This window comes from Pseudophryne corroboree, chromosome 1 (genome assembly GCF_028390025.1).
Source record: "Pseudophryne corroboree isolate aPseCor3 chromosome 1, aPseCor3.hap2, whole genome shotgun sequence".
In the NCBI taxonomy this organism is placed as follows: domain Eukaryota; kingdom Metazoa; phylum Chordata; class Amphibia; order Anura; family Myobatrachidae; genus Pseudophryne; species Pseudophryne corroboree.
In genome coordinates this window covers 427,526,050-427,553,281 of record NC_086444.1, presented here as the reverse complement: position 1 = coordinate 427,553,281, position 27,232 = coordinate 427,526,050, and the positions used below count along the sequence as shown (strand labels likewise).

Genomic DNA, 27,232 nt, shown 5'->3' with positions numbered 1-27,232 from the left:
AGTCACGGAAGTTTTGGACTGTTGCAGCCTGCTCCTCCTCCCGGCTCCTGCTGTACTGCCGCTACGGTCTTGGGCTGACGGGGGCAGCCAAAAGTGATGGGCTGCCACTACCTCCCCTCCCCTCGGCTCCCACTCCTCCACCGACAATTCTGGGCTGACAGAGACAGCTGGCTGTGGACAGAGAAAGCGGCTGTTTCTGACCACCGCCGCTGCTGACAGAATAGTAACACTAGAACGATTAGTAGGGTAAATCAAACATATTTGATCTTCCCAACTAGTTGGACAGATCGTTTTTTTGGCGTATGGGAGCAGACGGCTGATTATCATTTGCTCCCACACACTGCCTGATAATACTGTAATTCCAATGGTTGGTGTGATATTGTTCTGATGTATGGCCAACATTATTGTGTTCCATAATGGACCGTATACCTGTCAGTAAAGACACAGCAAACCTAAATGAAAGGATCACCTGTACAAGCAACCTTTAGTGTGTTAAATAATAATTTCCCTTTAAAGGGATTTATGGTTTACACCTATCATGATAAGGTTTTTTGTTATGTAATGCATTCAGTACTCAACCACAGATTTTGTTTCCGCCCTAGTGGGTAAATGTATTGCCCTCCGTTATGGGGGAGAAGCAGTAACAGCGCACATTATGTGTACCGATACCTCTTCTCCCCCAGGCATTACTGTCCATATCAGCGCTGCTATCTAAAAGATAGCACCCCGATATGAGGGGGGCAATGTATAAACATGTCAATTTCGACGGCTGCAGGTGGTGATGCCCATACACCACAGCAGGAACAGAGCTGTGGCGGGCACTGGCTCCGGACTGTGCAGGGAATCTTGCATGTGCAGTGGAGACAGCCGGGCAGGGAGACGCACTGCATCAGCTTAGTGCTCAGGGGGACATCGCCAGAGGCTTCAGCAGACGAGATGTTTATACATCTTTTCGATGTCCTTTGCTGCTTCACTTCGGTAGTGAGGCGAAGCAGGAAGTGTCATAGCGGCACAATCCGTGCCGCTATAATACATTTACCCCTAGGAGCAGTTTTTCTGCGCAGGTGTGCTAACTGCTGTAGCTTTTTATTATTTATTATGTTTGTTTTTGTCACTGAGAGACAAAGTGAATAGTTTAACAACGGGGATACAAATAAAGGTCCCCAGCACGTGTCCGTTTTATTCTTAAATGGTTACTGTATATGCGACCTCTTTCTAACTGCATTAAGCTGAGCACAAAACAATCATTAGTGTTAAGAAATAACATTAGCATAAATAATTTTGGTTTCAGTGCAGGTCATTGCATTAGGGAAAGCAGAATCATCATTCCAAAAAATAATCCATTCTGAGTATGTCAAAAATGTTGCCAGTTGACAGCATAACTGTCTTCATTATTAAAGTTGCCCGAATGACTACGTCCCGACATGACATAACCAGTAGCTCTGGTTATGAAAGACCGTTCAAAGTTGACTCCTTTTGGAATTATGATGATGATGACTGGTTCTACTTTCCCTAATGCAGTGACTTGTACTGAACAAAATGATTGATGCTAAAGGGCTTGCTGTAGAGGAGGGGAGGATTAGGAATAGGGGGAGATTACTAACCAGAACCAATTCTCCGTCATATGTCCAGAAGTCACATAATCGACGGGACTCGCTGCAGCCATCGAGAGCAGGCACAGCTGTTATTGCTGGGCCACCAGGGATGACATGCCGACATTCTATCATGTTGATATTTCATCAGTATCTTCATGATGGATATTGACTGTTGACATAAACCACAACCCATTATTATAGTGCATGTTAATATATGGACTTGCAGCTTTATTGGAGTAAACTAGAGATTACTAGCATGTTTTTTGTTGTTTTAATCTGTTGTCCATTTCAGTTTTTATAATTTTATTTTGTGGTTTTGTTTTATTGGCCTAGCTTGGGGATTTCTATTTTTACCATAGATAAATCTATTTTTAATTTCAGAGCATTAGATTTGGAAAAATAGTTAATACTTTAAAAACATTTTACTTGACTTCCATTAAATTGTATCATGGAACTATTTCAAGTCACAAAATATACATTTAACTTTATTCTGTGAAAATGTTCAGAGATGCCAAATCTGTGTATTATAAGTTTGGCCTTTGTAATTGGGTCATATTAAAGTGTCTATGTAATAGATTGTGTCATTTGGTTGTTTTTTGGGAGGTTAGTTTCATTGTAGTTTTAAAGTAAGTATGAAAAATGGAAAAGGTAAATCTGTACTTGCCAAATTATGGTAAGGATAGTTTAGCAAATGCTTGCTTAGCATTACACTAGCGATACGATCTAAGTTAAACTTCTTGTTTGCCATTTTCGGGGGAATACTATTGGGCACTGTGCTTGTAAACTTGCATTTCGCAAAGTGAAAGTTGGGATGGGAATGATCAATTCATTCCGCTGTGCGTTATTGGTGAAAGACAGGTGTGGATCACATGATCGACATGCAATAGGTCAAAAGGTCAACATGAAAAAGGTACACAGTACAAAATGTCAGCATTGAAATGGTTGCTTGTAATTTTCTATGTTAAACCACATGACCCCAATTAGTATACCACTTCGGTCGCCACACTCCTTATAAATAATACTGTACAATATAACGGCACTAAGCCATAACCATGTAAATACAATGTCAATGCATAGAAAATATAAAATGACAATCACCTGAAAAAAATTGTCTCTGTCCCTTTAGCCGCTTAACTGGCATGGTCAGTTCACATGCCACCGCGCCGACTACTTTGTGCCCCAGTTTTTATTGAGGAGATCCGTTCTGCATAATATAATATTGACATAAAAAAAAAAATTCAACTATATATTAAATAAAATAATAAAATATATATATACACACACAGATTGAGTATCCCTTATCCAAAATGCTTGGGACCAGATGTATTTTGGATATCTGATTTTTCCTTATTTTGGAATAATTGCATACCATAATGAGATATCATGGCAATGGGACCTAAGTCTTAGCACAGAATGCATTTATGTTTCATATACACCTTATACACACAGTCTGAAGGTAATTTTAGGCAATATTTTTAATAACTTTGTGCATTAAACAAAGTGTGTGTACATTCACACAATTAATTTGTTTTATATACACCTTATACACACAGCCTGAAGGTCTTTTAACACAATATTTTCTCTGACGTCCTAGTGGATGCTGGGACTCCGTAAGGACCATGGGGAATAGCGGCTCCGCAGGAGACAGGGCACAAGAATAAAAGCTTTAGGATCAGGTGGTGTGCACTGGCTCCTCCCCCTATGACCCTCCTCCAAGCCTCAGTTAGATTTTTGTGCCCGGACGAGAAGGGTGCAGGCTAGGTGGCTCTCCTAAACTGCTTAGAATAAAAGTTTATTTTAGGCTTTTTATTTTCAGTGAGTCCTGCTGGCAACAGGCTCACTGCATCGTGGGACTAAGGGGAGAAGAAGCGAACTCACCTGCGTGCAGAGTGGATTGGGCTTCTTAGGCTACTGGACATTAGCTCCAGAGGGACGATCACAGGTTCAGCCTGGATGGGTCCCGGAGCCGCGCCGCCGGCCCCCTTACAGAGCCAGAAGAGCGAAGAGGTCCGGTGAAATCGGCGGCAGAAGACGGTCCTGTCTTCAACTAAGGTAGCGCACAGCACCGCAGCTGTGCGCCATTGCTCTCAGCACACTTCACACTCCGGTCACTGAGGGTGCAGGGCGCTGGGGGGGGAGCGCCCTGAGACGCAATATAACAGATATACCTTAGGTTGGAAAAAAGAAATACATCACATATAGCTCCTGGGCTATATGGATGTATTTAACCCCTGCCATTTTTCCAGAAAAGAGCGGGAGATAAGGACGTCGTGAAGGGGCGGAGCCTATCTCCTCAGCACACAAGCGCCATTTTCCCTCACAGCTTCGCTGGAAGGACGGCTCCCTGACTCTCCCCTGCAGACCTGCTACAGAATCAGGGTAAAAAAGAGAAGGGGGGGCACTATTGGCAGCTAATAATAAAAACAGCAGCTATAAAAGGGAGTAACACTTATATAAGGTTATCCCTGTATATATATATATATATATATATATATATATATATATATATATATATATATATATATATATATAGCGCTTGGTGTGTGCTGGCAAACTCTCCCTCTGTCTCTCCAAAGGGCTGGTGGGGTCCTGTCCTCTATCAGAGCATTCCCGGTGTGTGTGCTGTGTGTCGGTACGTGTGTGTCGACATGTATGAGGAGGAAAATGATGTGGAGGCGGAGCAATTGCCTGGGTTAGTGATGTCACCCCCTAGGGAGTTGACACCTGACTGGATGATCGTATTTAAAGAATTACGTGACAATGTCAGCACTTTGCAAAAAACTGTTGACGACATGAGACAGCCGGCAAATCAATTAGTGCCTGTCCAGGCGTCTCAGACACCGTCAGGGGCCCTAAAACGCCCGTTACCTCAGTGGGTCGACACAGACCCAGACACAGATACTGAGTCTAGTGTCGACGGTGAGGAGACAAACGTAATGTCCAGTAGGGCCACACGTTACATGATCACGGCAATGAAGGAGGCATTGAACATTTCTGACACTACAAGTACCACAAAGAAGGGTATTATGTGGGGTGTGAAAAAACTACCAATAGTTTTTCCTGAGTCAGATGAATTAAATGAGGTGTGTGATAAAGCGTGGGTTTCCCCCGACAAAAAACTGCTAATTTCTAATAAATTATTGGCACTATATCCTTTCCCGCCAGAGGTTAGGGCGCGTTGGGAAACACCCCCTAGGGTAGATAAAGCGCTCACACGTTTATCTAAACAAGTAGCGTTACCGTCTCCTGATACGGCCACCCTCAAAGAACCAGCTGATAGAAGGCTGGAAAATATCCTAAAAAGTATATACACACATACTGGTGTTATACTGCGACCAGCAATCGCTTCAGCCTGGATGTGCAGTGCTGGAGTCGCGTGGTCGGATTCCCTGACTGAAAATATTGATACCCTGGACAGGGACAATATATTGTTAACTATAGAGCATTTGAAGGATGCATTACTATATATGCGTGATGCACAGAGGGATATTTGCACCCTGGCATCAAGAGTAAGTGCTATGTCCATTTCTGCCAGAAGAGCGTTATGGACGCGACAGTGGTCAGGGGATGCGGATTCCAAACGACATATGGAAGTATTGCCGTATAAAGGGGAGGAGTTATTTGGGGCTGGTCTATCGGACCTGGTGGCCACGGCAACGGCTGGAAAGTCCACCTTTTTACCCCAGGTCACCTCACATCAGCAGAAAAAGACACCGTCTTTTCAAACTCAGTCCTTTCGTTCCCATAAGTACAAGCGAGCAAAAGGCCACTCATTTCTGCCCCGGGGCAGAGGAAGAGGAAAAAGACTGCACCATGCAGCCGCTTCCCAGGAGCAGAAGCCCTCCCCTGCTTCTGCCAAGTCTTCAGCATGACGCTGGGGCTTTACAAGCAGACTCAGAGACGGTGGGGGCCCGTCTCAAGAATTTCAACGCGCAGTGGGCTCACTCGCAAGTGGACCCCTGGATTCTACAGGTAGTATCGCAGGGGTACAAACTGGAATTCGAGGCGTTTCCCCCTCGCCGGTTCCTGAAGTCTGCTCTACCAAAGTCTCCCTCCGACAGGGAGGCAGTTTTGGAAGCCATTCACAAGCTGTATTCCCAGCAGGTGATAATCAAGGTACCCCTCCTACAACAAGGAAAGGGGTATTATTCCACGCTGTTTGTGGTACCGAAGCCGGACGGCTCGGTGAGACCAATTTTAAATCTGAAATCCTTGAACACTTACATAAAAAGGTTCAAATTCAAGAGGGAGTCACTCAGAGCAGTGATAGCGAACCTGGAAGAAGGGGACTATATGGTGTCTCTGGACATCAAAGATGCTTATCTCCACGTCCCAATCTACCCTTCTCACCAAGGGTACCTCAGGTTTGTAGTACAAAACTGTCATTATCAGTTTCAGACGCTGCCGTTTGGGTTGTCCACGGCACCTCGGGTCTTTACCAAGGTAATGGCCGAAATGATGATTCTTCTTCGAAGAAAAGGCATCTTAATTATCCCTTACTTGGACGATCTCCTGATAAGGGCAAGGTCCAGGGAACAGTTAGAAGTCGGAGTAGCACTATCTCAGGTAGTGTTACGTCAGCACGGGTGGATCCTAAATATTCCAAAATCGCAGCTGATTCCAACGACACGTCTACTGTTCCTAGGAATGATTCTGGACACAGTCCAGAAGAAGGTGTTTCTCCCGGAGGAGAAGGCCAGGGAGTTATCCGAGCTAGTCAGGAACCTCCTAAAACCAGGCCAGGTGTCAGTGCATCAGTGCACGAGGGTCCTGGGGAAAATGGTGGCTTCTTACGAAGCGATTCCATTCGGAAGATTCCATGCAAGAACGTTTCAGTGGGATCTACTGGACAAATGGTCCGGATCGCATCTTCAGATGCATCAGCGGATAACCCTGTCGCCAAGGACAAGGGTGTCTCTTCTGTGGTGGCTGCAGAGTGCTCATCTACTAGAGGGCCGCAGATTTGGCATTCAGGATTGGATCCTGGTGACCACGGATGCCAGCCTGAGAGGCTGGGGAGCAGTCACACACGGAAGAAATTTCCAGGGCTTGTGGTCAAGCATGGAAACATCTCTTCATATAAACATTCTGGAACTAAGGGCCATTTACAATGCCCTAAGTCAAGCGAAACCCCTGCTTCAGGGTCAAGCGGTATTGATCCAATCGGACAACATCACGTCAGTCGCCCACGTAATGATGGCGTCCCGTCTAAACAAAAAAACTAGACAGATATTGCGCCAGGTCAAGGGACCCTCAGGCAATAGCGGTGGACGCTCTGGTAACACCGTGGGTGTACCAGTCAGTGTATGTGTTCCCTCCTCTGCCTCTCATACCAAAAGTACTGAGAATCATAAGAAGGAGAGGAGTAAGAACTATACTCGTGGTTCCGGATTGGCCAAGAAGGACTTGGTACCCGGAACTTCAAGAGATGCTCACGGAAGACCCGTGGCCTCTACCTCTAAGAAAGGACCTGCTCCAGCAGGGGCCTTGTCTGTTCCAAGACTTACCGCGGCTGCGTTTGACGGCATGGCGGTTGAACGCCGGATCCTGAAGGAAAAAGGCATTCCAGATGAAGTCATCCCTACCCTGATCAAAGCCAGGAAGGATGTAACCGCAAAACATTATCACCGCATTTGGCGAAAATATGTTGCGTGGTGTGAGGCCAAGAAGGCCCCTACAGAGGAATTTCAACTGGGTCGTTTCCTCCATTTCCTGCAAACAGGACTGTCTATGGGCCTAAAATTAGGGTCCATTAAGGTTCAAATTTCGGCCCTGTCGATTTTCTTCCAGAAAGAACTGGCTTCAGTGCCTGAAGTTCAGACATTTGTAAAAGGGGTACTGCATATACAGCCTCCTTTTGTGCCTCCAGTGGCACCTTGGGATCTCAATGTTGTTTTGAGTTTCCTAAAGTCACATTGGTTTGAACCACTCAACACTGTGGACTTAAAATATCTCACATGGAAGGTGTCGATGCTGTTAGCCCTGGCTTCAGCCAGGCGTGTGTCAGAATTGGCGGCTTTATCATATAAAAGCCCTTACTTAATTTTTCATTCTGACAGGGCAGAATTGAGGACTCGTCCTCAATTTCTCCCTAAGGTGGTTTCTGTATTTCACATGAACCAACCTATTGTGGTACCTGCGGCTACTAGGGACTTGGAGGACTCCAAGTTGCTTGACGTAGTCAGGGCCCTGAAAATATATGTTTCCAGGACGGCTGGAGTCAGAAAATCTGACTCGCTGTTTATCCTGTATGCACCCAACAAGCTGGGTGCTCCTGCTTCTAAGCAGACGATTGCTCGTTGGATTTGTAGTACAATTCAGCTTGCACATTCTGTGGCAGGCCTGCCACAGCCAAAATCTGTAAAAGCCCATTCCACAAGGAAAGTGGGCTCATCTTGGGCGGCTGCCCGAGGGGTCTCGGCTTTACAACTTTGCCGAGCAGCTACTTGGTCAGGGGCAAACACGTTTGCTAAATTCTACAAATTTGATACCCTGGCTGAGGAGGACCTGGAGTTCTCTCATTCGGTGCTGCAGAGTCATCCGCACTCTCCCGCCCGTTTGGGAGCTTTGGTATAATCCCCATGGTCCTCACGGAGTCCCAGCATCCACTAGGACGTCAGAGAAAATAAGATTTTACTCACCGATAAATCTATTTCTCACAGTCCGTAGTGGATGCTGGGCGCCCATCCCAAGTGCGGATTGTCTGCAATACTTGTATATAGTTATTGTTACAAAAATTCGGGTTATTATTGTTGTGAGCCATCTTTTCAGAGGCTCCTTTCGTTTATCATACTGTTAACTGGGTTCAGATCACGAGTTGTACGGTGTGATTGGTGTGGCTGGTATGAGTCTTACCCGGGATTCAATATCCTTCCTTATTATGTACGCTCGTCCGGGCACAGTATCCTAACTGAGGCTTGGAGGAGGGTCATAGGGGGAGGAGCCAGTGCACACCACCTGATCCTAAAGCTTTTATTCTTGTGCCCTGTCTCCTGCGGAGCCGCTATTCCCCATGGTCCTTACGGAGTCCCAGCATCCACTACGGACTATGAGAAATAGATTTATCGGTGAGTAAAATCTTATTTTTTATAACTTTGTGTATTAAACAAAGTTTGTGTACACTGAACCATCAGAAAACAAAAGTTTCACTATCTCACTCAAAAGATTCCGTATTTTGGAATATTTGGATATGGGATACTCAACATGTATATGTATGTGATATATATATATTGTAACACTGTAGGGGTGCAAGGTGCCTTTTCCTGGGGAATATGGCCGCACGCAGCAGCTGAGGAACAACACAAGTCCAGTTTCTGGTACAACTGACCCCGGCCAGTTTTATTGAAACAGAAAATAAAACAAACCCCAAAATAAAAATACCTTGCCTGTCCGGCACTAACTAAACATAAGATGTTCCTAACTGTCACTAAACAAAACACAGAGTTCTTCAGTACATACTGTATAGCTTACTTGCATCAGAAAGCGTGTCTCTCACACACAGATCCTGCAGCCTTCCCAGGCAGTCTGCCCATACTAATCAGGTTAGAAGCACTATATCACTCTTACACAGCTGAAACCCTGATTAGCCCTCTGTGAGGCCAAAGACCCGAACTGGGCCCAATGTCTAGAACTCGCCTTATCTCTCTCTCAGAGCCTTTACCCAGCTTTTACAGCAAACTGAAAAGGTTCAGACAAAACAAAAAGCATTTTTCCTAGAAGTTAACATTTTCTAAAACATGTAAGACAAGAACCTGGGACAAATATACCTGCCCTCAAACACTATCCCAGTGTTCTTGTCACATATCCCCCTCCCCTGTTTCGACCTAGGGGCCGGAACACTTGTAGCCCCCAAACAGAAGATGCGAGACAACGCATCTGCGTTGGCCAATTGTGTTCCCGGTCTATGTTCGACAGTAAACTTAAAGTCCTGCAACGCTAGAAACCATCTAGTTACACGAGCATTCTTGCCTCTATTTACATACATCCATTTTAAAGGGGCATGGTCTGTCACTAGTCTGAATTGTCTACCCAAGAGGTAATATCTCAAGGTATCTAGTGCCCACTTAATGGCCAAAGCCTCCTTTTCCACAATGGCATACCTTTTTTCATGCTCATTGAGTTTCCTACTCAAATAAATGATAGGGTGTTCGTCCCCATCTCTGGTTTGGGACAGCACAGCACCTATCCCTACCTCTGAGGCATCTGTCTGTACCACAAATTCTTTTGAAAAATCTGGTGTTATCAACACCGGTTGTGAACACAAAGCCACTTTTAACGCTTGGAACGCCTTTTCTGCATCAGGGTTCCATTTCACCACATTTGACTGCTTCCCTTTGGTAAGGTCTGACAACGGCACCGCTGTGGTCGCAAAATTAGGAATAAACCGTCTATAGTACCCAGTAATTCCCAAAAAAGCCCTTACCTGTTTTTTATTCACTGGACGAGGCCAGTTTTGAATAGCATCAACTTTATTCAATTGGGGCCTAATCAGACCTCTGCCTATGGTGAAGCCCAAGTATTTGACCTCCTCCATTGCGAGGCAGCACTTCTTTGGGTTAGCAGTTAACCCTGCCTCTCTGATTGAGTCCAGTACTGCTTGTACTTTAACCAAATGGGACCCCCAGTCTGTACTGTGAATTACCACATCATCCAAATAGGCAGCTGCATATTTTCTATGGGGCCTCAAAATTTTATCCATCGCCCGTTGAAAGGTTGCTGGAGCCCCATGCAACCCAAAGGGTAACATCTTATACTGGTACAGCCCCTCCGGAACCGAAAAGGCTGTTTTTTCTTTGGCGCTATCAGATAAAGGTATTTGCCAGTAACCTTTGGTCAGGTCCAATGTGGTGAGAAACCTGGCTGTTCCCAGCCTTTCTACAAGCTCATCCACACGGGGCATGGGGTATGCGTCAAACTTGGACACCTCATTTAACTTACGAAAGTCATTACAGAAGCGTATGCTACCGTCGGGCTTCGGGATGAGCACTATGGGACTGGACCACTCACTGTTAGACTCCTCTATGACTCCAAGTTCTAACATGGTTTTAACTTCCTTAGAAATAGCTTCTCGCTGAGCTTCAGGAATCCTATATGGCTTTAAATGAACCCTGACCCCTGGTTCTGTGACAATGTCATGTTTTATTATGGTCGTTCGGCCAGGCAGCTCTGAAAATACCTCCCTATTTTGGATGAGAAATTCTTTAACCTGATTGTTCTGATCAGCTGATAATGTCTCTGACACCTTCACTGCGGGAAGCAACCGGGGTGAAGACACCGAAGGGCAAGGCTCCGCTGACAGAGACAACCTATCTTTCCAGGGTTTGATTAAGTTAACATGGTAGATCTGTTCGGGTTTTCTCTTTCCCGGCTGGTATACTTTGTAATTAACCTCATTCACTTTTTCCCTAATCTCAAATGGACCCTGCCATTTAGCTAGGAATTTGCTTTCCACAGTGGGTACCAAAACAAGAACTCTATCTCCAGGAGCAAATTCCCGTATCTTGGCACTCCGGTTATAGACCCTCTGTTGAGCACTTTGGGCCTGTTCCATGTGCTCTCTGACAACAGGTACCACGGCTGCAATCCTATCCTGCATTTGTGTTACATGCTCAATAACGCTTCTATAAGGAGTGGGCTGTCCTTCCCACGTCTCTTTGGCAATATCCAACAGCCCTCTGGGGTGTCTACCATACAACAAATCAAATGGAGAAAACCCCGTAGAGGACTGAGGAACTTCTCTGATGGCCATTAACAAGTAGGGCAACAAACAATCCCAGTTTTTCCCATCTCTCTCAACAACCTTTTTTAACATACTTTTTAATGTTTTATTAAACCTTTCCACCAACCCGTCAGTTTGGGGATGGTAGATGGACGTCCTGAGGTGAGTGACCTTAAATAACTTGCACAACTCTTTCATGATCCTTGACATAAATGGAGTACCTTGGTCAGTCAAAATTTCTTTTGGTATTCCCACTCTACTAAATACCTGCACCAGCTCCCTAGCTATCGCCTTGGTTGTGATAGTGCGTAAAGGGACAGCCTCAGGATATCGAGTGGCATAGTCCATAATTACCAGGATATACTGATGGCCCCGAGCAGACTTTAACAAGGGCCCCACGAGATCCATGGCTATTCTGTCAAACGGGACCTCTATAATAGGCATGGGAACTAGTGGGCTCCTGAAATGGGGTCTAGGGGCATGATACTGGCATTCAGGACAGGAAGAACAATATTCAGACACTTCTTTATAAACCCCTGGCCAAAAGAACCTTTGTAAAACTCTTTCAGTGGTTTTTTCTGCCCCTAAATGTCCTGCGGTAACGTGACTATGAGCTAAATCTAGTACCGTTCTCCGATAAGGCTGGGGAACTACCAGCTGTTCAACCACATCCTCACCCCTTTTGACAATGTGGTACAAGAGCTCATTACAGATGGCCATGTGGGGATACGTAACCCTGTCACCTGGTACCACAGGTTCCCCATTAACAATCTTAACATTCTCTCTAGCCTTTATTAAGGTAGGATCCTTTAACTGTTCAGACGCAAACAGATCCTTCTTTACCTCCAGGTCAGGCACGCTTTCAGTTCTAACTACTATGTCTCTGTTCCCGGCAAGAGGGTCCTCACTGGACTCCCCATCTGTCACTTCCCCAGCCAAACTAGCAAAAGGCAAAGGGCCAGAAAGTTCCGAAGACCCACGTACATCCATAAAATCACCGGTATTATCAACTGGCTTTTTACTTCTCACATCTGTTGATAACCGTGATTCCCACAGTTTCCAAAAATGAGGAAAATCCCTCCCTATTATGGCCTCATGCACCAAGGTAGGGACCAGTCCCACTTTAACCATTGCTGACCCACAACAAGTTTCTATATTCACCTCAGCAGTGGCATAATGTTGGGTATCCCCATGTATGCAAGTTACCCCAATAGGTATTTGCTGGACCTTTAAGGGGTTCACTAACCCAGCTTTCACGAGGGTAACTAAACTTCCTGAATCTAGCAAGGCCTCTACCCGGTTACCTTCTAAGAACACATCACACATTTGTTTTTCCAGCTCAGGTGAAGGTACCACAGTACAAGCTAACCTAGCAAAGAAAGACATTCTGCGACATTCAAAGGCAGCATCACATTGCATGGGTTCTTGCGTGACTGGGCAATTGGCAATAACATGACCTGGCATACCACACCTAAAACATTTAACCACACGATTATCAACCCATTTGGGCAGCATAGACCGTTCTAGCCCCATTGGCCTGTTTCCAGGGCCAGTGTTTACAGTCTCTCCAGCCTTGCGTTCTCTTAACCGCCCAGCAACGTTTTCCCACGGAACAGTCTTACCAGTCTTTACTGAAGGGCGCTGTCGAGGATCTATGGGTTGCTGGGTGGTCATCAGTAGTTCCTCTGCTGCCAAATACCTCTCTACCATGTCCACTAATTGGTCAGCAGTACCCGGGTTTCCATGGCTCACCCACTTGCGCAGGACCATGGGCAAAGATCTCAAGTAGCGGTCCATGACGACTCTTTCCACCATCTGGGGACCAGTTAATGTCTCTGGCTGTAGCCATTTTTTTGTTAGCTGAATAAGGTCGTGCATCTGGGAGCGCGGAGGCTTCTCCATGGCGTACAGCCAACGGTGCACCCGTTGTGCTCGTACTGACAGCGTGACTCCCAGGCGGGTCAGGATCTCAGTCTTTAGTTTATCATAGTCCCGAGCCTCAGCAGGGCTTAAATCAAAGTATGCTTTTTGGGGCTCACCTGACAGGAAAGGTGCCAGCAGACTGGCCCACTGTGCTTTCGGCCAGTTCTCCCGCTCGGCAGTCCTTTCAAACGTGGTCAGATAGGCCTCCACATCATCAGCCTCTGTCATTTTCTGCAGGAAGTGACTGGCTCGTATAGAACTAGAGCTGGTTGGAGCACTGACGGCCACATCTCCAACCCGAGCTGCAAGTCTCTGCACCACTTCTGCTAAGGCCTCTCTATCCTGACGCTGTTGCCTGTAAAGTTCATCAACAACTGCCTGCTGTTGTCTCTTATTTTCCTCCATTGCCACCTGCTGCTGTCTGTTGGCTTCCTGCTGTAGTCTCCAATTTTCCTCCATTGCCACCTGCTGCTGTCGGTTGGCCTCCTGCTGAGCCGCTGTAGCTTGCAGCAAGGCTTTAAGCAGATCCTCCATGTCAACAGATTTTTCAGGCGGCTTTGTAGCTGCTTTCACCCAGGACATATATCAAACCCTCAGGGGTGAGTCTCAGTAACTTCACACTGGGCTGTATCTGCATAAACCACCGTTTTCTGCAGGCCTCACAAAGCTGCTGCTTTCACTTATGAGCAGAACGGCCTGCTCGCATTCTCCACCAAGTTGTAACACTGTAGGGGTGCAAGGTGCCTTTTCCTGGGGAATATGGCCGCACGCAGCAGCTGAGGAACAACACAAGTCCAGTTTCTGGTACAACTGACCCCGGCCAGTTTTATTGAAACAGAAAATAAAACAAACCCCAAAATAAAAATACCTTGCCTGTCCGGCACTAACTAAACATAAGATGTTCCTAACTGTCACTAAACAAAACACAGAGTTCTTCAGTACATACTGTATAGCTTACTTGCATCAGAAAGCGTGTCTCTCACACACAGATCCTGCAGCCTTCCCAGGCAGTCTGCCCATACTAATCAGGTTAGAAGCACTATATCACTCTTACACAGCTGAAACCCTGATTAGCCCTCTGTGAGGCCAAAGACCCGAACTGGGCCCAATGTCTAGAACTCGCCTTATCTCTCTCTCAGAGCCTTTACCCAGCTTTTACAGCAAACTGAAAAGGTTCAGACAAAACAAAAAGCATTTTTCCTAGAAGTTAACATTTTCTAAAACATGTAAGACAAGAACCTGGGACAAATATACCTGCCCTCAAACACTATCCCAGTGTTCTTGTCACAATATATATATATATATATATATATATATGTGTATATATATATATATATGTATATATATATGAACCAATTGCGCTCAGTGTATAGCCTCATGAAATACTTGAATTCACTTTTCTGCAGCGGGGTACACTCTACTCCACAGGGAATAACATTGGGGTGTAGAGTTGGACCTTGATCCAAGGCACCAACAGGCTAAAGCTTTGACTGTTCCCAGGGTGCTTTGCGCCGCCTCCTCTATAACCCCGCCTCCTTGCACAGGAGCTCAGTTTGTAAGTTTGTTGGCAGCTAACAGGGAGGGCTGCGCTAGGCAGCCCTGAAAAGAGCTTTTAAGAAGATAAAAGACTTCAAGGGCCGCAGCACAGGCACTTAGAAGTGCTATATGTCATGCTGACATTGTGCTGCTGCTCCCCCACCTCCCCCAGCGGCGCTGTATACTCCCGCGCCCTGGTTGCTGGGTACTTACAGCGGAGGGCTCCGGTCTCTTCAGGGCACACACACACACTCGCCGCTGCTCTCCAGGATCGCGTGGCCGCATCATAGGGAGGAGGTAAGAGGGTCCCCCAGCCGGGACACGCTGAAAATCGCGATCCGGTGAGGTCTCCAAGAGACGGACCACGCACGCTGGCGTGGACACTGTGGCCGTACAGGGACCCCACTAGACCACCAGGGCAAGGGGCACAGGTCGGATTACATAAAAATCCGTTTCAATAGGCCCCGCAGTACCTGGTGGAGAAGTCCAGCAAGGGGATAAGGCTCTGACCTGTAGCCCCAGCCCCAGACACCATTTACTGCAAATGTTCCCGCCCTGGAGCTGCATCTCCCTCACTCCCTGTCAGCGTTTGGACGCCAATACACACATGCTGAGCTGATTCTGGGACTGCTGGGCAATGTCTCCTCTAAAGCCGCCTGCATCATCCGCGCTGTGCGTTTACAGGACACTTAAGTATTCTACATGTCATTTAGACAGTGTTAGTTAAGAACAAGTGCATTACTACAGGCATATTTAGTACAAGCACCCCGTGATATACATCCAGTCTTTACTGTGCATTGTTATATCTATATACCTACATAGCTTTACTTAGTAGTAGTTACTTAGTATTGCTGGTCCAGTGCAGTTTTATTGTTTGTAATAATTTCTGCATTGTACATGTGACTGTGTGTGTGCCTATAGCTGCTGTGTGATCTCTATTCCGTGTATCACACATATTGCTATCCCTATATTCTGTACCCTGAAGGGGGCTAAGTGTGTCAGGGTTCTCATATAATATAGTGTTTCACAGTATATTCTACTTTGGTATTTTTCTCTGTGTATTACACTCACCACATACCTCTTAAATCCTCTGTTTGTGCCCTGCTTGCAGTCACACTATACAGGGTTGTTGTTTTTTTGTCAGGTAATTTGTCTGCTTATATTGTACTATGACGCCCTAAGGTTATGCTTTCATATAATGTCGGCTAAACAGGGCGATAGATCCATGGCTGATCCTGCACCACGCTGTGCTGATGCCACAGATTGCTCGGAGGAAAACATAGCAGCTGAGGGATCAGGTACTGGGGGTTCTATATTCCCCAGTCAGTCTGCAGCAACAGGGGGACATCAAGACCCACCTTGGGCTGCTTTTTTCTAATTTACTGACTACGCTAATAACTAGACTTGTGCCCCCTATGGGATCTCCTGTGCCATTACAGTCACATATTGTCCCTGCAGTTAATCCGCCATGGGCAGATGCTCTGTCTTCTCAGTTACAGCAATTAATTCAGTCTTTGGCTAAGCAAAATCCTAACCCTCGTCCACCTAGGACCAAGGGGTCATCTAAGCGGACCATTACTTCCTCACAATCCACACATGTTTCAGATACTTCATCCGATGAAGGTGGCACATATACTGACCCTTCAGACACTGATGCAGATGCTTCTGATGGGGAATCTCTGACACGTGGGTGTTCCTCACCTGTTGGAGGCTATCAAGCTGATTCTTCAAATTGATGATGACGAAGAGCCTCCAGCTACCCCTAAGAAACCAGATAAATTCAAGCGTCGGAAGGTTACTATATTAGTTTTACCCCATTCTGACCACTTGGTTGACATACGTCAGGAATCCTGGGAATGTACAGGACCGAAATTCTCCCTGTCTAAGAAGATGCTAGCTCGTTATCCCCTCGCTGCAGAGTTAAGTAAAAATTGGGAAACACCGCCGCCGTTGGACTCAAGTTGCGCGTCTGGTGGTGTCCTCTGCTCTGCCTGTCACTACCGTCACCTCTCTGATGGAACCGACAGATAAGCCTGTGGAGGGTTGCTTGAAGTCCATTTACACTCTTGCAGGAGCTGTGCATAGGCCCACTATTGCGGCTTCTTGGGCTGCAAAGGCTATTGAAGCCTGGGTTCAGGAAGTTGAAGAGGAACTACTGTCTGATTTTCCTGATAATGCTAGACAATGTCTTTCATATATTATTACAGCCTCTCATTATATTTAGGAGGCGGCATCTGATGCAGGTGTCCTGGCGGCCAAAGTGTCTACTATGTCCATTCTGGCTCGCCGGAATCTCTGGTTGCGGTCTTGGTCTGTAGATCTGGACTCTAAAAAGACCTTGGAGGTGATCCCTTTTAAGGGAAACATACTTTTTGGGGAAGATCTCAACAAGATTTTTGCTGACGTAGCATCCGCTAAGACTGCATGTCTGCCTAGTGCTACTCCTTCGGCTCCGAAGGCTAAGAGTACTTCCTTTCGACCTCCAGGTAAAGCAAAGGGTCAGGCGTACCCGAAACAGGCTCGCACTTCCAAATCCATTAAGCCCAAACCTAAACGTGCCTGGGCTGCCCGTCAGCCTGCTTCCAAATTAGACAAGCCTGCTGTATGACGGGGCGGACCTTTCCCTGGGGGATCTCAGGGTGGGAGGCTGACTTATACGGTTTGCCCAGGTGTGGTTACAGACCACTTTGGACGCCTGGGTAAGGGAAGTCGTCGCTCACAGATACGCCATCTCTTTCAAGAAACGTCCCCCTCGCCAGTTTTGCTCAACAAACATCCCTTCGGATCAGGTAAAAGCAAAAACTCTCCATTTGTGGTACAATCTCTCCTGGATACAGGAGTGATAGTGCCGGTGCCTCTGGCTCAGAGAGTCAGGGGGTACAATTCAACGCTGTTCCTGGTTCCGAAACCGAATGGGTCCTCCCATTAGGTTCTATGCCTTTGATACTTCCACCTCCCAGGATGCTTCCTTTGGACGCCGGATTCTTGTGCCCGCTACAGTGTGTCCCCTCCCATGAGGAACTGCTTTAGGACATCACTGATGGTATTCCCTGTAATATGGAATACGGATAGAATACAGTGTACCCCGCTGCATAAAAGGAGATTTATGGTAAGAACTTACCTTTGTTAAATCTCTTTCTGCAAGGTACACTGGATTCCACAGGGCGCCCACCCTGACGCACTTAGCTTCTTTGGGTTTGTATGGCATTAGCCGCTGGTACCTTCTTCTGTCGTGAGAATGTGGTTCGCTGTGGCTACTAACTGTTATCGTCTCTTTTACCTGCTACTGCTTGGGACTGGTTAACAAAACTGAGCTCCTGTGCACAGAGGCGGGGTTATAGAGGAGGTGGTGCAAGGCATCCTGGGAACAGTCAAAGCTTTAGCCTGTTGGTGCCTCGGATCAAGATCCAACTTTACACCCTGATGTTATTCCCTGTGGAATCCAGTGTACCTTGCAGAAAGATTTAACAGAGGTAAGTTCTTACCATAAATTTCCTTTTCTGATTTTCATGTATATTCAATGAATGTTCCTCCAAGGTGTGAGTTTTTGTATATGATGTCACCTGTAAGTATACCCTCACACCAGAAATACACCCAAAAAGAATGGCCAATTGCCTAATTAGACATGATACCAAACTTGTTTGTTAAAAAGTACATGATAAAACGTCATACATTCACATGAACATTATAAAAGAATACATCGAAATATAGCCAGGGAGTATTGTCAGTTTCAACAATTGGAAAAGTTCACCCTCACCCTTGCAGGTGTAAGCTCAACAGGGTGTGGTGGCAAACTGAACAGGAGACCGTAGCTGACTTAACCCAACACGTTTAGTCAGAATGATTTCCTCAGGGGTTTATATATGGTATCACAAAAAAAACGAAAGAAGGAAATCCTTCATGAATGAGGACATCCGTATCCCATATATAATAAAATTAGAAAGTTGAATGGTCCACCCAGAATAGTTATAGGGCAATAGAACCAAGCATAAACAACTTTCTTTGTAAATATTCAGCTCTTTATACAGAGCTTGATTGCAATCACAGATATTCTCTCCGGACAGTGTCTTTATAGTGGACCTGCAACTTTTGGAAGGAAACTCATGCAGCAACCAGGTTCAGAATGGGTGTAAATAATACAATTTTAATAGAGCTGCTTGTTTTAAATATCTCCTAAGTATTACAAATAAATAATTAGCAATACCAGTGGATCTGTGTCTGTCAGTAATTTAATAAATGTGTTTGCACCAACTAGGAGATTTGTAAAACATGCCATGTTAGGGGTCCTTGCTAATGACCATTTATAGGGTTAATTATTAATACTGTAATGTGCTAAGTTCTTCTACCGTTCACCCAGATTCCCAAACTTACTCCAATACTCTGGATTGGTGCTCACATCTGTTATAAAGCATTCAGCTCAGTCAGGATGTCCCTACTGCCACATGTAATGGCTTAATGTGATCGCTGGCTCTGTGTTCGTGGGAATTATGACATACAGTATGATGCGTGTTAGAGCTGCTTCATGCTAAATATGCCCTCTTCGTGGACTGGTCACATGCACTCTAACATCAAGCAGTTGGAAATCGCCGTCTAGAAATCCACTGTACATATATTCTGGGTAAAAACATTTGAATAAACATTCATGGGCACTTCGCTCTAATGCTATCACTAGATTTAATTTGTTAGATATGGGCAGTAGGTTCACAGTAATGTAGTGGGAATACATTGACTTTAGTGTATGTACGGGTATCTTTCACTTTTGGTAATTTAAACATCAACTTTTCTCTTGCATCCTGTCTGGTGGACACTGGATACCGTGGGGTGTAGGGGGCGCTGTTCAAGGAGCAAGCATAAGAACAAGCTAAACTTGTTTGTAGGGATGGCCATCAGTATGTTCACCATCAATACTGAAACAGTGAATAACTATCGATTGTTAAAACTACGTAATGGAGGACCATTGATTGTTTCACCCACCGATGGTCAATTCTGCTCTTTCACGGACTGGCCTGTGGGCCAATCAGATCCTGGGGGCATGGCTTCATGGGTGCATTGAGGGGTAGTAGAAAAGATTTGGATGGAAATAAATGAGATTAACAAAATCTTTTAATATTCTCCTTGATAATAGGGTTGATCCCATGCTAGTATGTTTAATTATAAATAAATGTTTTTTCGTCTATGTTAAACCACCTTATCAGCATTGAGGGGTTTTATATTTCTGACCTTTTACAAAATAGGATTTTAATACCTACCGGTAAATCCTTTTCTCCTAGTCTGTAGCGGATTCTAGGGTCCACTTCAGTACCATGGGGTATAGACTGTTCCGCAGGAGCCATGGACACTTTAAGACTTTCAAGGGTGTGAACTGGCTCCTCCCTCTATGCCCCTCCTCCAGACTTCAGTTATAGGAACTGTGCCCAGGGAGACGGACATTTCGAGGAAAGGATTTACTTTTATACTAATGGTGAGATTCATACCAGCTCACACCTCAACCATGCCGCACAACATGGCATTCAATATGACACACGCCAACAGACATGAACCATTTACAGCAACATGCTGAAACCAACTGAAACACAACTTGTGTAACTATAAAGAACAAACTGCAGGTAAAGTACGCACTGGGTCGGGTGCCCAGCATCCTCTACGGACTAGGAGAAAAGGATTTACCGGTAGGTATTAAAATCCTATTTTCTCATACGTCCTAGAGGATTCTGGGGTTCACTTCAGTTTCATGGGGTTATACCAAAGCTTCAGTACAGGCGGGAGAGTGCGGATGACCCTGCAGCACCCATTGACCAAACTTGAGGTCCTCATCGGCCAAAGTGTCAAACTTATAAAATTTAGCAAATGAGTTTGACCCTGACCAAGTAGCTCCCCAGCAAAGTTGTAAGCCGAGACGCCCCGGGCAGCCGCCCAGGATGAGTCCACTTTCCTAGTAGAATGGGCCTTCACCGACTTCGGTATCGGCAATCCTGGCGTGGAATGAGCGTGCTGAATCGTCCCTCTGATCCAGCGCGCAATAGTCTGCTTAGAAGCAGGACACCCAATCCTGCTGGGAGCATACAGGACAAACAGAGCCTCTGTTTTCCGTAACTGAGCTGTTCTTGCGACATAAATCTTTAAATCTCTAACCACATCTAGAGACTGTGACTCAGTGAAAGTGTCAGTAGCTACTGGCACCACAATAGGTTGGTTTATGTGGAAGGACGAAACCACCTTTGGAAGAAATTGTTGACGAGTTCTTAACTCTGCCCTATCTTCATGGAAGATCAGGTAAGGGCTCTTATGAGAAAAGGCCCCGCAACTCAGATACCCGCCTTGCGGATGTCAAGGACAAAAGCATCACTACTTTCCAAGTGAGAAACTTCAATTCTATCTCCTGCAGAGGTTCAAACCAATCTGATGGAAGGAACTTCAACACCACATTAAGGTCCCATGGTGCCACTGGAGGCACAAATGGAGGCTGGATGTGCAGAACCCCTATCACGAACGTCTGAACCTCTGGAAAGGAGGCCAATTGTTTTTGAAAGAAAACTGATAAGGCCGAAATCTGGACCTTGATTGACCCCAATCTAAGGCCCGCATCCACACCAGCCTGCAGAAAATGGAGAAAACGTCCCAACTCAAACTCTTCCGTAGGAGCCTTTTTTGGATTCACACCAAGACACACATTTTCTTCATATACAGTGGTAATGTTTAGACGTTACTCCTTTCCTGGCCTGAATAAGAGTGGGTATGACTTCCTCGGGAATAACCTTTCGGGCTAGAATCCGGCGCTCAACAGCCAGGCCGTCAAACGTAGCCGCGGTAAGTCTTGATAGCCGCGGTAAGTCTTGATACACACACGGCTCCTGCTGTAGTAGGTCCTCTCGAGGAGGAAGAGACCGAGGATCTTCTATGAGCAACTCCTGAAGATCTGGATACCAAGCCCTCCTTGGCCAGTCTGGGGCAATGAAGATTGCTCGAACTCTTGTTCTTCTTTATTATTTTGAGAACTTTTGGAATCAGTGGAAGTGGAGGGAAAACATATACCTACCGAAACACCCACTGGGTCACCAGTGCATCCACTGCTATTTCTTGAGGGTCTCTCGACCTGGAACAATATCTCTGAAGCTTCTTGTTTAGACGAGATGCCATCATGTCTACTTGAAGAACTCCCCAAAGACTTGTCACTTCTTGGTGGAGGCTCCACTCTCCTGGATGGAGATCGTGTCTGCTGAGGAAGTCTGCTTCCCAGTTGTCCACTCCTGGAATGAAAATTTCTGACAGACCTCTTACATGTCTTTCTTCCCAGAAGAGGATCTTTGTCACATCTGCCATTGCTGCTCTGCTTTTCGTTCCGCCCTGATGGTTTATGTACGCGACTGTTGTTACATTGTCCGGCTGGATCTGCACGGGATGATCTTGAAGAAGATGTACCGTTTGTACAAGGCCGTTGTAAATGGCTCTCAATTCCAGAACGATTATGTGAAGGCAGGCTTCCTGACTTGACCATTTTCCTTGGAAGCTTTCCCCCTGTGTGACAGCTCCCCAGCCTCGGAGACTTGCATCCGTGGTTATTAGGACCCAGTCGTGAATCCCAAACCTGCGTCCCTCTAGTAGGTGAGAACTGTGTAGCCACCACAGGAGCGAAATCCTGGCTTTGGGGGACAGGATTATTCCGGTGCATGTGTAGGTGGGATCCGGACCACTTGTCCAACAGGTCCCACTGGAATACTCTGGCATGAAATCGGCCAAACTGTATGGCCTCGTAGGCCGCTACCATTTTCCCCAACAACCGAATGCATTGATGGATCGACATGCTTGTTGGTTTCAATATTTGTTTGACCATTTTCTGGATTTCCAGAGCCTTTTCCACTGGAAGAAATACTCTCCGTACTTCTGTGTCCAGAATCATCCCTAAAAAGGACAATCTTGTCGTCGGTTCCAACTGCGACTTTGGAAAATTCATGATCAAACCGTGTTGTTGGAGTATTGACAGGGAGAGTGCGATGTTCTGCACCAACTGTTCCGTGGATCTCGCTTTTATCAGGAGATCATCCAGATAAGGAATTATATTGACTCCTTTTTGACGAAGGGGGACTATCATCTCCGCCATCACCTTGGTGAATACCCTCGGTGCCGTGGAGAGTCCGAACGGCAACGTCTGGAACTGGTAATGGCAATCCTGTACTGCGAATCTCGGATAAGCTTGGTGAGGAGGATAAATGGGAACATGCAAGTAAGCATCCTTTATGTCTACTGACACCATGAAGTCCCCCTCCTCCAGACTGGAAATCACTACCCTCAGGGATTCCATCTTGAACTTGAACCTTTTCAGGTAGAGATTCAGATTTTTCAGGTTTAAAATCTGTCTGACTGAGTCGTCCAGCTTCGGAACTACGAAGAGGCTTGAATAAAAATGTTCTCCTTGCTGTGACAAGGGTACCAGGACAATGACCTGATCCTGACATAATTTTTGAATTGCCGTTGTTACTGCCTCTCTTTCTGGAAGAGAAGCTGGCAAGGTCGATTTGAAAAATCGGCATGGGGGGACGTCTTGAAACTCTAGTTTGTATCCATGGAACACTATTTGTAAGACCCATGGGTCCAGGCTAGATTGAATCAAGATTTAACTGAAAAGTTTCAGACGTGCTCCCACCCGAGCGGACTCCCGCAAGGGAGCCCCAGCATTATGCTGCTGATTTGGCAGAAGCAGGGTGGACTTCTGCTCCTGCGATCCGGGAGACGCTGTGGATTTCTTTCCTTTTCCCCTTCCTCTACCTGCAAAAAAGGGGGAACCTTTTGGCCTTTTTGTATTTGTTGGGCCAAAGGACTGCATGTGAGTGTGATGTGTCTTTTTTGCCAGTGTTGGAGCATAAGGCAAGAATGTCGACTTACCTGCGGTAGCCGCCGAGACTAACGCATCCAGCCCGTCACCAAACAAGGCCTCACCTTTATACGGGAGAGCCTCCATATTTCTTTTGGAATCTGCATCAGCATTCCACTGGCGAATCCACAAAGCCCTCTGAGCCGATACTGCCATGGTAGCGGTTCTTGATCCCAAGAGACCAATATATTTCATGGTTTCTAGTACGTACGCAGCAGCGTCTTTGATATGACCTAACGTTAGGAGTATCTCGTCTCCATCTATTGTGTCAATGTCTAATGACAAGTTTTCTGACCACTTCTCAATAGCACTACTCACCCACGCACAGACAGTGGTAGGCCTGAGTAGTGTCCCATTGGCCACATCAATAGATCACCTCACTCACTTGCGCCTGTCGGCTCCTTAAGTGAAGCCATTCCAGGCGCAGGGAGAAACACCTTTTCTCTTTTATGACAGGGCCCTGTCTAAAATGCGGGGGTGACTCCCACTTTTTGGAAAAAGGTAAGCTGCCTGAATTACTTTTGGGAATCTGAAATTTCTTTTCAGGTTAAATCAGACTCCCTCCAAGAGACTGTTCAACTCCTGAGGTGGAGGGAAAATGACATTACTTCTTTACTAAAGTAAACCCTCTCCTTGTGGTAAAAGAGGGGGCTTCGTAACTTCTAACTCCACCTTTATAGCTAAAACATGTTTTGAATGCTTTTTTGCTAACTTAAGACCTATTCTGCTGGAATCACTAGTGTCGACACAGGAATCAGAGTCCGTGTTGGTATCAGTTTGTACTACTTATGCAAATTTGTATGTGACCCAGAGGGGTCCCTGTGGATGAAAGTCAGAACTATTAAAGATCACATCTTTAACAGATTATTTTCAGTTTTCTGTATGAGATTCAGTCCAACCCCTTACTGATATGATTCACACTATCATGTAACCTTTCATCCAATCAGGCTCTTGGTGTCATATTACGTCTCTGTGTCTCTAACATGTTTCCCACAGAGGAAGAACTCCCTGCCACAGACATGTCACACACGTGCACAACCACACCACAGACACTCCGGGACTTATAGGGGACAGACCCACAGTAAAATCTGTCAGAGGGACACAGGTAGGATTTGCCAGTTCACAACCCAGCGCCAGTAACACAATGTCTGTGAACACAAAATGCCCACTGACATGCAGCGCTTTTATAATGTTACACAATTATATAGCACCAAATTCACTGTGGACCCCCTATTTTGCACCCTGATACTTGTTTAGCAGTGGAGGAGGACAGAGTTCTTCTCTGCAGCGTGGAAGAGAGAAAATGGCGCTGAGCAGTGTGCTGGCTGCAGTGCCTGTGTATGTGTGGGCAACATGGCGCACTGCACTCCCGCCAGCCGCGCGGTACCTTTAGCCGTCACTTTCTTGATTGAAGATCTGTCTTCTAACACTCACCTGTCTTCTGACTTCTAGCTCTGTGAGGGGGGTGACGGCGTGCTGTGGGAGTGAGCATCTAGGCACGGCTAGCGTTCAATAAAAAACACAAATGAGATTTCTGCGCACTGATCGAGGGTACAAGGCACTTAAAAATTAATAAAATAAATAACCCTTCCGGGTATTGACGTTTAAAATAAATCTGGTGAACAAAAGAGTCTCAATAAAGTCAATTGTCAAAAAATACTGTGGTTAGTCTTTGTGCTGATCTCTCTTAATGATAGTAGATCAGACCAAAAATTAGAAATAATGTCCCAATAAGATGATTTTTCCAACAAAGTCAGACATAAAGTCTTTTATCTGGTCTCGTTCTTGGTCCTCCAGTTATTTAAAAACTTGAACGTGATAAAACTTGGATTCAGTCAGCCCCACCGTTATTCAATTCTTTGTCTCTGTCCTCAAGCAATGGTACATGAAAGACAAATAACGGGGGATCATAGTGCAGACTTATAAAAAGTTTATTTAAACACGTATACAATTAAAAAAGACTTAGCATGCGTACCCTCAGTGACCTTCGGTGGAAGGCACAATTTTAGGCGTATAGGGGTAATAAAGAAGCTTCCCCTATTAAGCTTTACCTTCACCGAGTCCTGGGCCGCAGGAAACACCAACGCGTTTCAACCGGTATGGTCTTTTTTAATTGTATACGTGTTTAAATAAACTTTTTATAAGTCTGCACTATGATCCCCCGTTATTTGTCTTTCATGTACCATTGCTTGAGGACAGAGACAAAGAATTGAATAACGGTGGGGCTGACTGAATCCAAGTTTTATCACGTTCAAGTTTTTAAATAACTGGAGGACCAAGAACGAGACCAGATAAAAGACTTTATGTCTGACTTTGTTGGAAAAATCATCTTATTGGGACATTATTTCTAATTTTTGGTCTGATCTACTATCATTAAGAGAGATCAGCACAAAGACTAACCACAGTATTTTTTGACAATTGACTTTATTGAGACTCTTTTGTTCACCAGATTTATTTTAAACGTCAATACCCGGAAGGGTTATTTATTTTATTAATTTTTAAGTGCCTTGTACCCTCGATCAGTGCGCAGAAATCTCATTTGTGTTTTTTATTGTATTTTGGTGATTGGTGTAAGTCACGTCTGATTTCCGCAGCCTGATTTTAAGTAAGGAGCGCAGGTGATTATCTATTGTTTGTATTCACGGCTAGCGTTCAGTTCCCTTCAGGAGCTAATGGTGTCATGTCAACCAGAAGCAGAGCCATGAAACTCTTTAGGAAGTTGGTTCCTACTTCTGCCCCCTGAGTCCCACGAAGCAGGGAGACTGTTGCCAGCAGTTCTCCCTGAAAATAAAAAAAACTAACATAAGTCTTTTCAGAGAAACTCAGAAGAGCTCCTCTGGAGTGCATCCAGTCTGCCTGGGCACATTTCTAAAACTGAGGTCTGGAGGAGGGGCAAAGAGGGATGAGCCAGTTCACACCCTTGAAAAGTCTTAAAGTGCCCATGGCTCCTGCGGAACCGTATATACCCCATGGTACTGAAGTGGACCCCAGCATCCTCTAGGACGTATGAGAAATACAGATAAAAGATCTGTCATACAGAGTCTTTCATACTTAGGCTTTCTAGCACCTTGCTTAAAATCTACAGAAGTTAATTTAAACATTTCTATTTACCTTTTCTGGTATTCCGTGTCCTATATAAATTGTTGAGCACGGTTCCTCATGGCACATAGGGGAATAAACACTGGGTGCTCGTATTGGACAGAAATACAACAATGATTAACTTTTTCATATTTAATAATCTGGAGTGAGCTGGTTAGTAGGTATGGTACTCGTGGTTTTTATCTCTTTGGGTGGGGGGGTCACACTACTACTAAATTATGTATAGTTGTCATCTAACTTATGTAGCATCTAAAACTATATATCTGTTTGTTTATAGTTATTTATGCTAAATGCTAGTGAACTGAATTCAGACCAGTAATTACAAAGTCCATACTGTATATGAATCAAATTATCAGCAGTATACAGCACTGTAAATGTAGTTTTCCCATTGTGTACATGACATGGCATCAACATACAGGTTCATTTTGCAGCTGACATTTTTAATGAATGTAGAGGGGCAGAATGTTTTGTAGACATAACGTTTAGTGAAAT

The 27,232-nt window shown here is 45.4% G+C and overlaps 1 protein-coding gene across 1 annotated transcript in view; it reads left to right on the top strand.

Moving 5' to 3' along the window:
* Positions 1–27,232, top strand: part of PARP2 (poly(ADP-ribose) polymerase 2) — a 145,054-nt gene that overhangs the window by 49,968 nt on the left and 67,854 nt on the right. The gene's annotated exons all lie outside the window — the stretch shown is intronic.